Source organism: Barbus barbus (genome assembly GCF_936440315.1).
Source record: "Barbus barbus genome assembly, chromosome: 33".
Taxonomy (NCBI): Eukaryota; Metazoa; Chordata; class Actinopteri; order Cypriniformes; family Cyprinidae; genus Barbus; species Barbus barbus.
The window spans coordinates 17,547,216-17,559,368 of record NC_136761.1 but is presented as its reverse complement, the minus strand read 5'-3'; the positions used below and the strand labels follow the sequence as shown (position 1 = coordinate 17,559,368).

The following is a 12,153-nucleotide window of genomic DNA, read 5'->3' as shown; positions in this document are numbered from 1 at the left end:
GGGAAAATTCCCTAGAAGTCCAAGTTTTCTGACATCAACCAAAATGCTTTCACGTGAATTTGAGTGAACAGAAAGGATGTACTGTTTGAGCTTTGTACTGTTTTTACAGTAATAATAATGCATATAAGAACATTAATATGACAATAGCTGAAATAGTTTAAAATATTACCAAAACATGAATTGTTATCCTAAAGATAGTGCCCATTTGATCATCTGTAACTTCAAACAAGATACTAATTTGCCTAAACCTCTTTCAACATCACTCTTGACCACATGTCTCAACATAATCATGTCAAAAAAAATTACTGTTTTCTCTATGAGACTGGCTGCCTTGTTACTTACAAGCTAGTCTCAGCGCATACCATGGAGATGACACAAGTTACTATAGTAAGTATGGTGTCAGGCATAATTACACGTGGAGAACTCGTGGCAAAATTATGTTCTTTGAGGGTTGTATCTTTAAAAAATGAGAAAGAGAGAAAAAAAGAGGTGCTCAGGGACAATGACTAGAGTTGTTTGTCACTCTCCTCTCAATGAGATTCTGAGGTTTCTTAGCACAACAGGATGAGCAACATTCAGACCAGGTTTCATGGCAATGATGAGGCCTGATAATCCAGTCTAAAATCAAACTGAAATCTACAAGCCCACGTAATGGAATCAATGACACACTATAACAGCAAAACCATCACTTACGTGAGCAAAAAGCACATTGGCGCTAAGGTTATTTGTATGCATTGTGCGCCGTTAGCAACTTTGTAAGCATATAGCTAAAATAGGCAAAGATGAAATTGAAAAGTTTATTTTGACACTGCAACGCACTTTAACCGTCGTATGGGCTTGGTCAATAGATTTACAAAACATGAATGCCTACCTCACTCTCGGTACCCATATAAGGCAATGATACTTTGCAATACATGTGACTATAAACTTTTAAATGCCACATATTTTATAATAAATATGCTTTATTAGATTTGTATGACTGAAAAACTGTCTCTCACGTAGGGAGAATGGCGCTAAACTTGTTTATACACTCATCTGAAGCAATTTATTATATAATTTTCGATCATGCAACCGATAGGTGATTATTAAATGTAAACCAAACACACAGATATTTAACTATTTGGCTGCATCATAATATAGGCTGTATACAAATACTGCGTTTAAATGCTGACCAAAAAATTTATTTAAAAAAATCAGACAATGTAACTTCATAATAAACACAATGTATATTGCATATACGAGTAGGCCTATATATGTAATAAACAATAAATAATGCTTACAAAGTTAAGAATGCAGACTACAGATACTTGGCGCTAACAGATCTACAACAGCATACTATTATATCATAAACATATCAAATGGACACTAACCTTAAATGTTCAGGGGTTTCATGTCAAACTCCATGGTTATGGTGGAAAACATATCAAAATGTTGGAAAAATAAAGAAATAATCTTTGAAAAAAAAAAAAAAAAAAAAAGAGAGACAGATTGCGTTGATGGGAGTAAAAAAAAATAATAATCCAAGGGTGTGTCTAAAGCGAATCGAATGGCATGTTCAAGGTGTTGAACACTGACCTGCCCTCTGCCTCTCCCACTCACTTTAGTGGTAGATAGAGTGAAAATGAGAACAGCGTAGGGGAGGGCAATGGCAGCGGGCTGAAATCTTTAAAAAAAGAGAAGTACTGCAAAGCAAAGCTCTCTCTCACTGTGACTCAACCCCCAAGTAACCACTGACAGACAGGCTGTAAAACAGAACTTCAGCATGGGGCCAATCAGCTGCAAGGGCAGAGCTAATATGCAAATGAGTTCAGGTGAGCTCAAGCTGCCGTTTCGATTGGCTAGCGAGTGCAGTGGGGGAGGGGAAACCTGGACAAAGTAACGATCAGACTACACCTTGAGCTATGCGAGATGGGTAACACAAGACTGGGTAAGAGTGTAAAGGTTTTCATCAGCTCGACGTAGACGTGGCAAGAGTACAGCAAGCACGGGGAATTCTACCCAGATGAAATGCTATTTCAAAACGAGATGTTTCAAGGACATCGAAAGCTAAATTTACATAAACTGACTAGATCTTTCTGTAGGTCTCGTTTTGAGTGGAGCTTTTATTTGAGAAGGTGAAATGGGAGTGGCCCTCCAAGCTATATGACAACCCATAAAACAGCCTTTATGTTTGATATGAAGCATGAAATAGGCCATGCGTTATAAAACTGGAAGAGCCGCCCCACCTTATTGCGCAGTTGAAAAGAACACCGACGAGAAACACTTCCAATTCATCTGAGGCCCTAACACTGATTTCTATTCACCATGTTCTTCCAACCAAAGGGAAAGTACAGAAAGTGACTCTGCTGCTTGGTTCAGCTATATTCCAATATTTCAGCATTAAAGTGATATTTCACCCAAATCATCATTTACTCACACTTATGTTGTTCCAAACCTGTATTAATTTCGTCTGTGGATCACAAAAATATATATTTTGAAGAACTGAAGAACCAAACAATGAAACTCAATGGGGTCCAAAACCACGCTGGATTGCACAAATAAACAGCAAGACATTTTTCAAAATATCTTTTACATTCCACAGAAGAAAGAAAGTCTTACAGGATTGGGACGACATTAAGTTGAATCCTCTGGGCCAAATGCCCCTATTGAAGTGACCAAGATACCAAATTAATGTCAATCTACCATTAGGTTTCTTCACCCTATCTTTGTGCATATGGAGCCATAACCCTTGTCAAGGATTTTTATCTGAGACAATCCAGCTGACAAACAGGAAGCCAGGGTCTGTGGCATGGCGTGGTTTAGTGAAAAGCGCTGAAGTGCAGTGGGTTTTGTCAACGCACCATTTAGACAAGTAAATGAGCCAGCGAATGCACTCTAAACAGACAAATAGTCATTTAATTGACCCTTTGCCAACTATAGTGTCGGTTACGTTAGGGCTTACCGGCAACTACCTGCCTCTTTCTGAGAAAACCTTAACTGTACCGGTGAACTGTTGGGGTGTTAAAAAAAAAAAAATGTAAGAAAGCAATCAGGCCTCTTGGGCAATCTTCTGTCTAGTGGGCGTGTTCTCAACGAGCTTAAGAATACGAAGCCATAGTATTATGTATTGCATACACACCATCCTTTACAGACTAAAGAGAATTACAAGAAAGCAGAAAAGGGAGAAAAATAAGTACCATGAGGTGGAGTGCTGGGTATTATGTTCAACTCAGCACTGAGAACGTGATGGAAAGTGTGTAAACACACGGCGAGCACCTGCCCCTCTATGCCAACAACACGTATGACATGAGGCAACGGTATATAAACCGTCTGTGACATCAAGTGGGGCACATCAAACAAGTCCAACAGGCTCCACATCACTGAAATAAATGCACAAAGAGATGAGATTTGCATATAATATTAAGTGTTTCCCTAGAAATGGCACAGCACCCAATAAGCACATAATACATAGTAAAATTATAGCTAATCATAATAAGAATAAACTTGTTTGTTTGTTTGTTCTCGTATGTATGAAATAAGTGACGAACAGGTCATATTTGCCTCAATGGAAACAAAAGACAGTACAAAATGACTGTCATTATCTAATTAGTAAAATTAGATGTTCAAGGTATAGATCAATGTAATATAATATTTGTTTTTTTGTATACAATTATAACCTTGGATAAAGTATGTGGGCGAAATTTAATTCAAAGTACAATATAAATAAACAGCAAAGAAATGAATGAAGAATCATTTTTCTCTACAGAGAGTGTTGAGAGAATTCAGTTGCCCTCATAGCAACCAGACCCTGATCACATGCCTTTGCTGACAAAGTTCAAAGACACACCTTTCCTATACAGCCTAAAAATAAAACCAGCCCACTAGCCTTGCATGACTGAGTCCAAGCTAAACACAGCCAAGCCACAAGAAGGCCTCATTTTCTGCTGTGTGCCTGTTTTAAAACGTAGATGGCACACTTTGGTTTTGCCCATGTCCTGAGTAGATCTTTATTTTTTGTCTCCTCCTATAAATTTACTTCAAATGATTTGCTGACATAAAAATATAACTGTGGCTTGAGTGCTTTCAGGAATGCTAATGTACACTCATTCCTAGGTTAAAGTCAATTTACTCTAACCGGCTGACATGTTCTGTCTTGATATAAAATCTTTACAGTTTGTAGTGAGAACATTAAATAACTTGTAAATGTCTTATTATTGGTGATGCAAATTAACTCCTCTGTGCTCTTTGTAATATGACTTACATCACTGTGAGATGGAAAACTGTGGCATATTAGAAGAACAGGTCCAAAAAATAGGCATAGCCTTGAGATAATCGACAAAGACAAAGCACTTCTCAGGGCTGGTTGTGTTGTTTGTGAGAAACTGAGGTCAGGTGGTGACTGCTTCAAGAGGCTTTGTGCACAAAGAAAAGCCCTCCCTCCATAGCATCCTGGTTAAGGGCCGTCCTCAAAGGACCAAGGGGTAAGAGAAAAAGGCAGTGAAGCATTCTAATTAAATCCAGACAGAAGGGTCATGAAGTCGATATATGAGGAAGATACTAGAATCTGGTGTCTTGTAGGAATTATGGTTTTAAACACATGCTTGTATGTGGATGAAAAACAATGTTTTGCTGACTTTAAATTAGCTTTAACAAGAATTTTAACTATAAAAAAAATGACCTTTTGAAGTCCTTGGTGACCAGAATTCAGTTCATTGCATGCTTCAATACACTGACAAAATAAAGGTTAATTGAATGCCACGCCACAATCCACAGGATTCCAAGGTAACAACGTTTGTAAATGTGAATGTGGACCGAAAGATTACATCTGGTCAACCTTGAGAAATCCTGTCAGCTAAGAATGATGAGAGATGTGGGATTATGAACAGATACAACATTCCAGACCTCAGTAAGAAATGAGTGGATGTGAAGTGGGATAGGGGGAGTTTCAAAGGAAATTCCGTTACTGCACTAAGGTGCCGCATCATTCCTTCCATGACCCACAATATGCGATAAAGTGTCCACGTCTCTAACAGGTAAATAAAGACACTCCTACTCAATAAAAGAAAAGAAACGCCTCCGGCAATTTAGACTGCCATTACAAGTTTAATATATTAACTCTCAACTCCACAGAGTTAAGATTTGTTATCACTGTAATTTCGTACATTTCTAACTACCGGTTAGGTAATATATAATATTAAGTTATTAAACTATAATAAGTTATAGGTGGAATTAAGCAAGACCATCTGACTGTCATAAAAAGAATGTTTAGTTTTAGAACAGCTCATAAGTCTGAGGAGTTATGACAGTTTGATTCAAATTCAAAATGAAAATTCTGCCATCGTTGACATTCATTCAAGTTGTTCAGAGACCTACAGTCATGGCCAGAATTATTGACACCCTTGGTAAATACAAACAAAGAAGCCTCTGAAAATAAATATGCATTGTTAATGCTTTTGATCTCTTATTTTAAAAATTCACAAAAACCTTTAATCCTTTCACTGAAGTACAACAATTTTAAAATGTATGAAATAAATGTTTTTCTCAAAAACACGTTGGCCACAATTATTGACACCCTTTTACTGAACACTTTTTCTAAACCTCCATTTGCCAAGATAACAGCTCTAAATCTTCACCTGTAATGCCTGAAGAGGTTGAAGAACATCAGACAAGAGATGAGAGACCATTCCAGCTAGGTCCATGATGGTGCTTCTCTTCAGTTCACCCCACTCATTTTCTATTGAGTTTAGTTCTGAGGACAGGGATAGCCATGGCATTGGCTATTAGTATTTGATAGAATCCATCATTCCATCTGAACAAGATATCAAGGACCTCTGGAAGAAAAATAAGCCCACAACATTAAAGATACAGCAGTATATTTTATTGTACACATGGGGTACTTTTTTACCCCTGTGTGCACCAAACCCATCTTGTGTGTTTTCTGCCAAAAAAAATCTAATTTTTTAAAGTTTCATCTGATCTGACCACAGAACCTAGTCGTGTTTGAAGATCCAGTCGTGTCTGGCAAATGAATATGCTGGAGTTGGTTTTTAGATGAGAGCATTTTCTTTTGATTTTTTTTCTCAAAACCCTCCCAAACAACAATAATAATGTAGGTGATGTTTGATCATTTTTTGAGGCTTTAAGAACCCAAAACTCAACTATTTTCTGCAATTCTCCAGCTGTGGTCCTGGGAGAGTGTTTGGCCACTCAAGCTATTCTTCTCATCTTGCATTAAGACAGTTTAGACACGTCCTCTTCCAGGCAGGTTTGTAACATTTTTGTTCATTGGAAATTCTTAATTATTGTCCTGATGAATTTTCAAAGCTTTCACTCTTTTCTTACAGACACTTCCTATTTTTTAATGTTCTTTGGTTTTTCTCATTGTGATGGATAGTGCATTTGGCCTTTGTTTTCCCTCATATTTATATTCCTGTGAGACAGGAAGCCATGGCTGGACAAATTCATATTTGTAGCCACCCTCGTGTGCTAAAAATGCACAGTAAATAAGAAAGGCAATATACTATATAAGATATTTTACTTATAATTTCTAGTGGTGTCAATAACTGTGGCCAATGTGTATTTGAGAAAAACATTTATTTCATGATGAGATTGTCCCCACACTTTCAATTGTTTTACATCAAGGAAAGGTTCGATTTTTGTGATTTTTAAAAAAAATAAAAGATCAAAAGGATTAACAAAAGATTTATTTTCAAAGGCTTCTTTGTTTGCATTTACCAAGGATGTCAAGAATTCTGACCACGACTAACTTTCCTTCATCTGTGGAACAGAAGAAATTTTGAAGAATGTCATAAGTGTGGCAGAGGGCAAGATTAATCAAAATATTTATTTTTGTGTTAAAAAAAAAATTGTGAAACATGTTTCATTTTTGGGTGAACTGTCCCTTAAAAATGTAAAAAAAATTGAAACCCGAGTAGATTGTTTGTGCTGGATAAAGTTAACAAAATTACTACAATCAGGTATGCAGGAAAAAATTATAATAATTTACACCACAAATATAACAATGCCGTCAAGACATCAATTTACCATCTCTTTATGATATGAGGGGAATATTATTTAGTCTGCATTAGAAAGTAACTATCCCTTACCGGACAGTATAAGATCCACACAAAACCTCAACCAATTAAACATTAGACAAAGAGCAAGGCCAACATTCCAGACAGTTCAAATCACACAACTGTGGATGGAGAGTATTGACCAGAGCCATAGAGAAAAACACAATATAAAAGCACTGAGACAATATTTAAAGTAAATCCTAATTCTTTATCAGTCTTGTCATTTATCTCAGACTGTGAAATTGCCAGTGCCTCTCACTCGCATTATAGTAAAATACAACATAAGCTGAGCTGCTAATGATGGTTGTGGGCCCTGTTTTAGAGCTTAAATGGTCGAATGGTATGTTTTCTCTCTGAGGACCAGACACTAGAAAGCATTATGCTAGATGAATACCTAATGTCTCAGTCTACTTAAATAATTTAAATCCAAGCCTGAGGGAGGAACGACCAATTGTTCTAAAACTGCCATTAAAAATATAAACAAAATAAATAAGTAAACAGGTACAGTATTTTTAAAAATGTTTTTACTTTGATTGCTTCATTTCATCCCCGTCTAGCGAGACGTTCGCTGAATAAACGTTTCACTGGACTGAGGTGCACTGGCGATGATGTACAGTAGTACTAACAGTCTCTCATTTAATGTGCCATGATACTTCACACATTAGACAGGTTTTACTCTCAAGTGTAAATCAGCTGGATGAATTAGTCACATCTGGCCCTTTAATGGACCATCTAAATCTCAAACGCACTTAAGAACATTTACTCAACGTCCCATGTCCCTTTTTTCCCACACATTGACTTTTATTAAAAAGCAAATGTTAGCATGTCATTTGCGGTCTACTCAAACAGTAAGGGACCAGAAAACATGAAATGTAAAATCTAATTTAAAGCCACTGTATAAAACTCTCTCTAATTATATTGAAAGTTCAGTCAATGCAATAAACTGGAGCAAACTTTACCACCTCTTACCAACATCAGCCATTAGCAATAAGATGTGCCTGCTAAAAAATACCCAAGCTTTCCATATTTGTCTTTCTTCAGTCAAAACAAAGGCAAACAGCCTTGTATCTCTATAATCCCTTGCTTAATAAGACTCCCACATATTTGGCTGCCATCTGAACAGCAAGATTACAGCAGCATAACATTACACTAACCTAAATATTAATCTAATGTGAAAGCAAACAGAGGACAAGATATTTTTCTGAATTACACGCTTGTGCTATAACAGTAAGGAAATGTGACAGGAGCAGGCTTCAAATCAAAATGAGGTCTGATTATGGAAGCATAATGTGTGAGAATCACTTACTTCAAGAACTATTTGTCAACAATGTATGTAATTTATATGGGGAACAATGTAAAAGGCCCATAACTTCTAAAATTTCATAAGAGAAGTTATATTCCATTAAACTAATATGTTGCACCTTCCCATATACAAGTAGTAGCAGTTCCTTCTTTCTATTTTAACAATAAAATGTAATTGAAAGGCATGACTTAATATTTCCAACAGAGTACAGAGAACATTATATAATGCATCCACAACAATGATTGATTCTTAATATCTTAATGTATTTTTATACTTGCTAGATTTTTTATTAAATGGGGTTTATAAGGGTTTATATAGCAAGTTCACTTTTTTTTCTTAACAAATGTACATAGTATAATGTATATACAATATACATATAATTTCACTCCATAAATTTGTAAACTAGCTGATTCGTTTGAAGTTTTCAACACATTTTTTTAGCGATGACTTGAATATTGTTTTTGCACTTTCATCAAAACATAACTGTTGTTGCTGGCTAACTGTTTATGTTAGCAAGCTTGATAACATTATCTTGGTGACAAACCAGTAGAATTTGTAACAACAATAAAGGGCACATCCCAGAAAACCAAAATGTTTAAAAGGATGGAATAAAAAAAAGAATGTCCAGCATCAATAAATCCATTTCAGTGGCAGGGCAGCACTGGCTCAATAGGCCAAATGACAGTTCTTCTATAAATTGGTTAAGATGGTTCCAAGCCATCCTTATTGTTGAGCTTAATATATGAACACCACCACCTTGTGGAAGCCTAATGACTTAACGTTTTGCCCACCCATTATATGACAGAGACCTATCATCTGGTTTGGTGTCTTGTGGTCTTGTCAGCATTCTAAAACTGAAAGCCATATTTAAGAGATTTATGAGGATATAATTTGAGGAATTACCCAACTACTCAATGCATTTTCTGCACATGCTGTGAGCTGTTTGACAATGAATGGTGAAGGCTTACGCAATGAAAAATGAGGCGTCATATTATGCACACTGTCCTAGCACACTCCAGATATCTTTGCTGATGCTTGTATTCTGTCTGCAAGGAGTCAGCTCATGTTGCAGCAAGCTCTCAGCTGACGATGCCCTGGTGATGCAGCTCCTGGATACCGAGTTTATAAAGACTGATGTCTTCAAATGTGGAGACAAATCAATAGCCAGCCCATTAAGTCATATCTCATGTGATTTTCTGTACACCATCGGGCCAAGAGCAGAGTGGAATGAGCTCGGTCAATCTGCCCTAGGATAACTCTCCTTGACCTGGCTTTGTATTCACATGGGAGTCACTTTCATGGCCACATATTCTACAGCAAACACTGGGGATGTTCCCTGCACAGAGGCTTCCCACATACCTCTCATTGTCATTCTAGGATATCTCAAGCCACGTGCCTCATCTGCTAAAAGAGGCAGAAAGAGCGTCTGAGAGCCCCTTTGTGCCTTCTGGCAATCCAGTTCAAAGGCACAATAGGGTCATTGGGCATGAGTTCTGAGACACAAAGTCATAACAAGAAAAGGGGGACTACCAAGGACTGTATTTCTGAAAGAAAAGACTCAAGACAGCACCAACTAAGGGGTATATTTAGAGCCTCTCATTGAGGATAATTAGTTTCAGAAGACTGGAATTTCCAGCTATCTATAGTCCTCTAGGGTGTGCGAGGTCTGGGAGGGGTATCAGAACCAGCTGATAACATTTTTGGATGAAATGAGCTGACTAATATCACAAACTCCCAAAGCAGGAGAACACAACTATACTCCCTGACCCCAGCACCTCCCAATGGCCAGAATGCTGAGAACACTGCAGCCAAACTTCAATATGCATGTCTCACAGGGGAGTTTTGTCTCCCAAAAAATGTAAACATCTGGCAAACATTTAGAAAGTTAGACAATGGGTGAGACATCAAGCCACAAATAAAGAAAGCAAATTATGACAAAAACATCACACCAAATGAGTTTACATGCACCAGCAGATGGATTTGATACTCTGTTACAATATGAAATTACACACTAAGTGCTACATATTATAAGAAGCAATGTCTGAAATACGCAATTTGTCTTGGAATAGATGTTCAAGTCACTTCAACCTTAATCCTTAAAGTTTTACTACATGATCTGCTAACATATGTTTTACATAACTGCCTGGTCACTATGTTATATCAGATAATAGATAAAAAAACACTTTTGCCCACACATCAATGGCATTTTATTCACTCTTGTGGCATTTTTACTCCAAGCCTTGGCTATTTTCTGAACTTGGGTACAAGTAGTGAAAATGACACAAAGACAAACCAGTTTTAAAGACAAACATCCACAAACAAGTCCTGGTCTGGATGAAAACACTGATGCACCACAAGCCCCAGCACTGAGGACTGGATAACTGATTGTTCACACTCATGTGAAGCCCTTACTGTGTCTTGACCAGCAATGTCAGCCTGAAACAAGAGATTCTCACACTGAACCAGTCATTATAGTCACAGGCCCGCAGTCATGCTGGAACAACTCACTGCACAGTTACAAGAGAGGGGCACAACAAAGCAGTGGGTCAAGCTATCCTGGGGCTATTCACATCAGAACGGTCATATGAGATCAGAATGATGACAACATATGTTGGTTTATGAAATGTCAGCAAATCCAAGAGGCTCCATGTATAACTTACCTGAATAAAATAAACAGTGCTTGTACACTCAATACATTGTGCATGCAGTCACTGACGCAACTTCTAAAAGCCATCCTACAATCTCAAATTCACCAATAACTAATTTAAAAAACTATAATATCTTAAGTACTAGCATTTAAAATAACAAGAACAAGGTAAAGAGACTTTACAAACACTTACCTTCATCTTAACGTGCCATAATGTTAGCGTGGAGAAAGTGATGGACACACTCCGATCATTGCAATGAAACAATTCCTGAGCAATCTGTCATCATCTGAATCCTACGTCCCGATTCAGTCCCTGTTAAACCGAGGTAACGTTAATTTTATCCTCTTTGGCAAAGACGAATCTTCTAAAAGCTCATATGGAGCTCCGCCGCTTTCTCTTGAGGTTATACTGTTTTCACTGTTTGGGGAATTCCTTGCGCTCACATTTTCCCTCGAAAGCGATTGGTCCTTAGTTCCGCGTCCACACTGAGAGCGAGCGAGCGAAGCGTCAAACTAAACGCTCCCATGTAGTCAGCGAAGCGACGCGTCTTTCAGGGTTGTAGATGGGTTGGGTGACGTCGGCACTTACTCGACGAATCATAAGACTTTGTTTATGAGGAGCGTTTACAGTTTTGACTCATTTCCATGTGAATATAGCACTAGTTTTGAGAGACATCTCCAGTTGTTATATCATTAACACTTTATGACAGCGCGTTGTGTTTAAACAATTTAATCCACAACCTCATTGCACATACATTATCCGATTTACAAATTATTTTGGTTAACGTAATTATAGCAGTAAAAACGTCGCTTTTGTTATAAGGCGATCATATCATGTCGTCTGCATAGTAGAGTCCTTGTCCCGCAGGTGAGTGAGCGTTCATTTGTTACATCAAATAAATTCAGACAGTCCCTTAATTATACTGACCGTTAATTTGTGATGAAAACAAATTCAGATGAGCCCTTACAGATCAGCCCCGCCCATTATCGGAATAGCCTGTTTGGGGAATTCAAGGGTAGTGGTGTTATTTGTGGTCAGGGGATTTACTTATCTATACAAAATTTGATCATTTATTCTCAGACTTTTAACGGTATTATTTTCTCATTTAAATTTCAACATTTTCATATATTAAAAGTATTTCTTTTCCCAT

The 12,153-nt window shown here is 37.4% G+C and overlaps 1 protein-coding gene across 4 annotated transcripts in view; it reads right to left on the bottom strand.

Moving 5' to 3' along the window:
• The window catches only part of LOC306852960 (ETS-related transcription factor Elf-1-like), a 39,819-nt gene extending 28,284 nt beyond the window's left edge, over window positions 1-11,535 (bottom strand). For 2 of the 4 annotated variants that reach the window (XM_079390084.1, XM_079390086.1), the window contains exon 1: window positions 11,196-11,535. The gene's annotated coding sequence lies outside the window, so the exon portion shown is untranslated. Of the gene's footprint in view, window positions 1-1,370; window positions 1,730-11,195 lie in introns of those variants that run through there. The other 2 variants (XM_079390083.1, XM_079390085.1) reach the window with 1 other exon arrangement.
• Window positions 11,536-12,153: the final 618 nt, after the last annotated feature.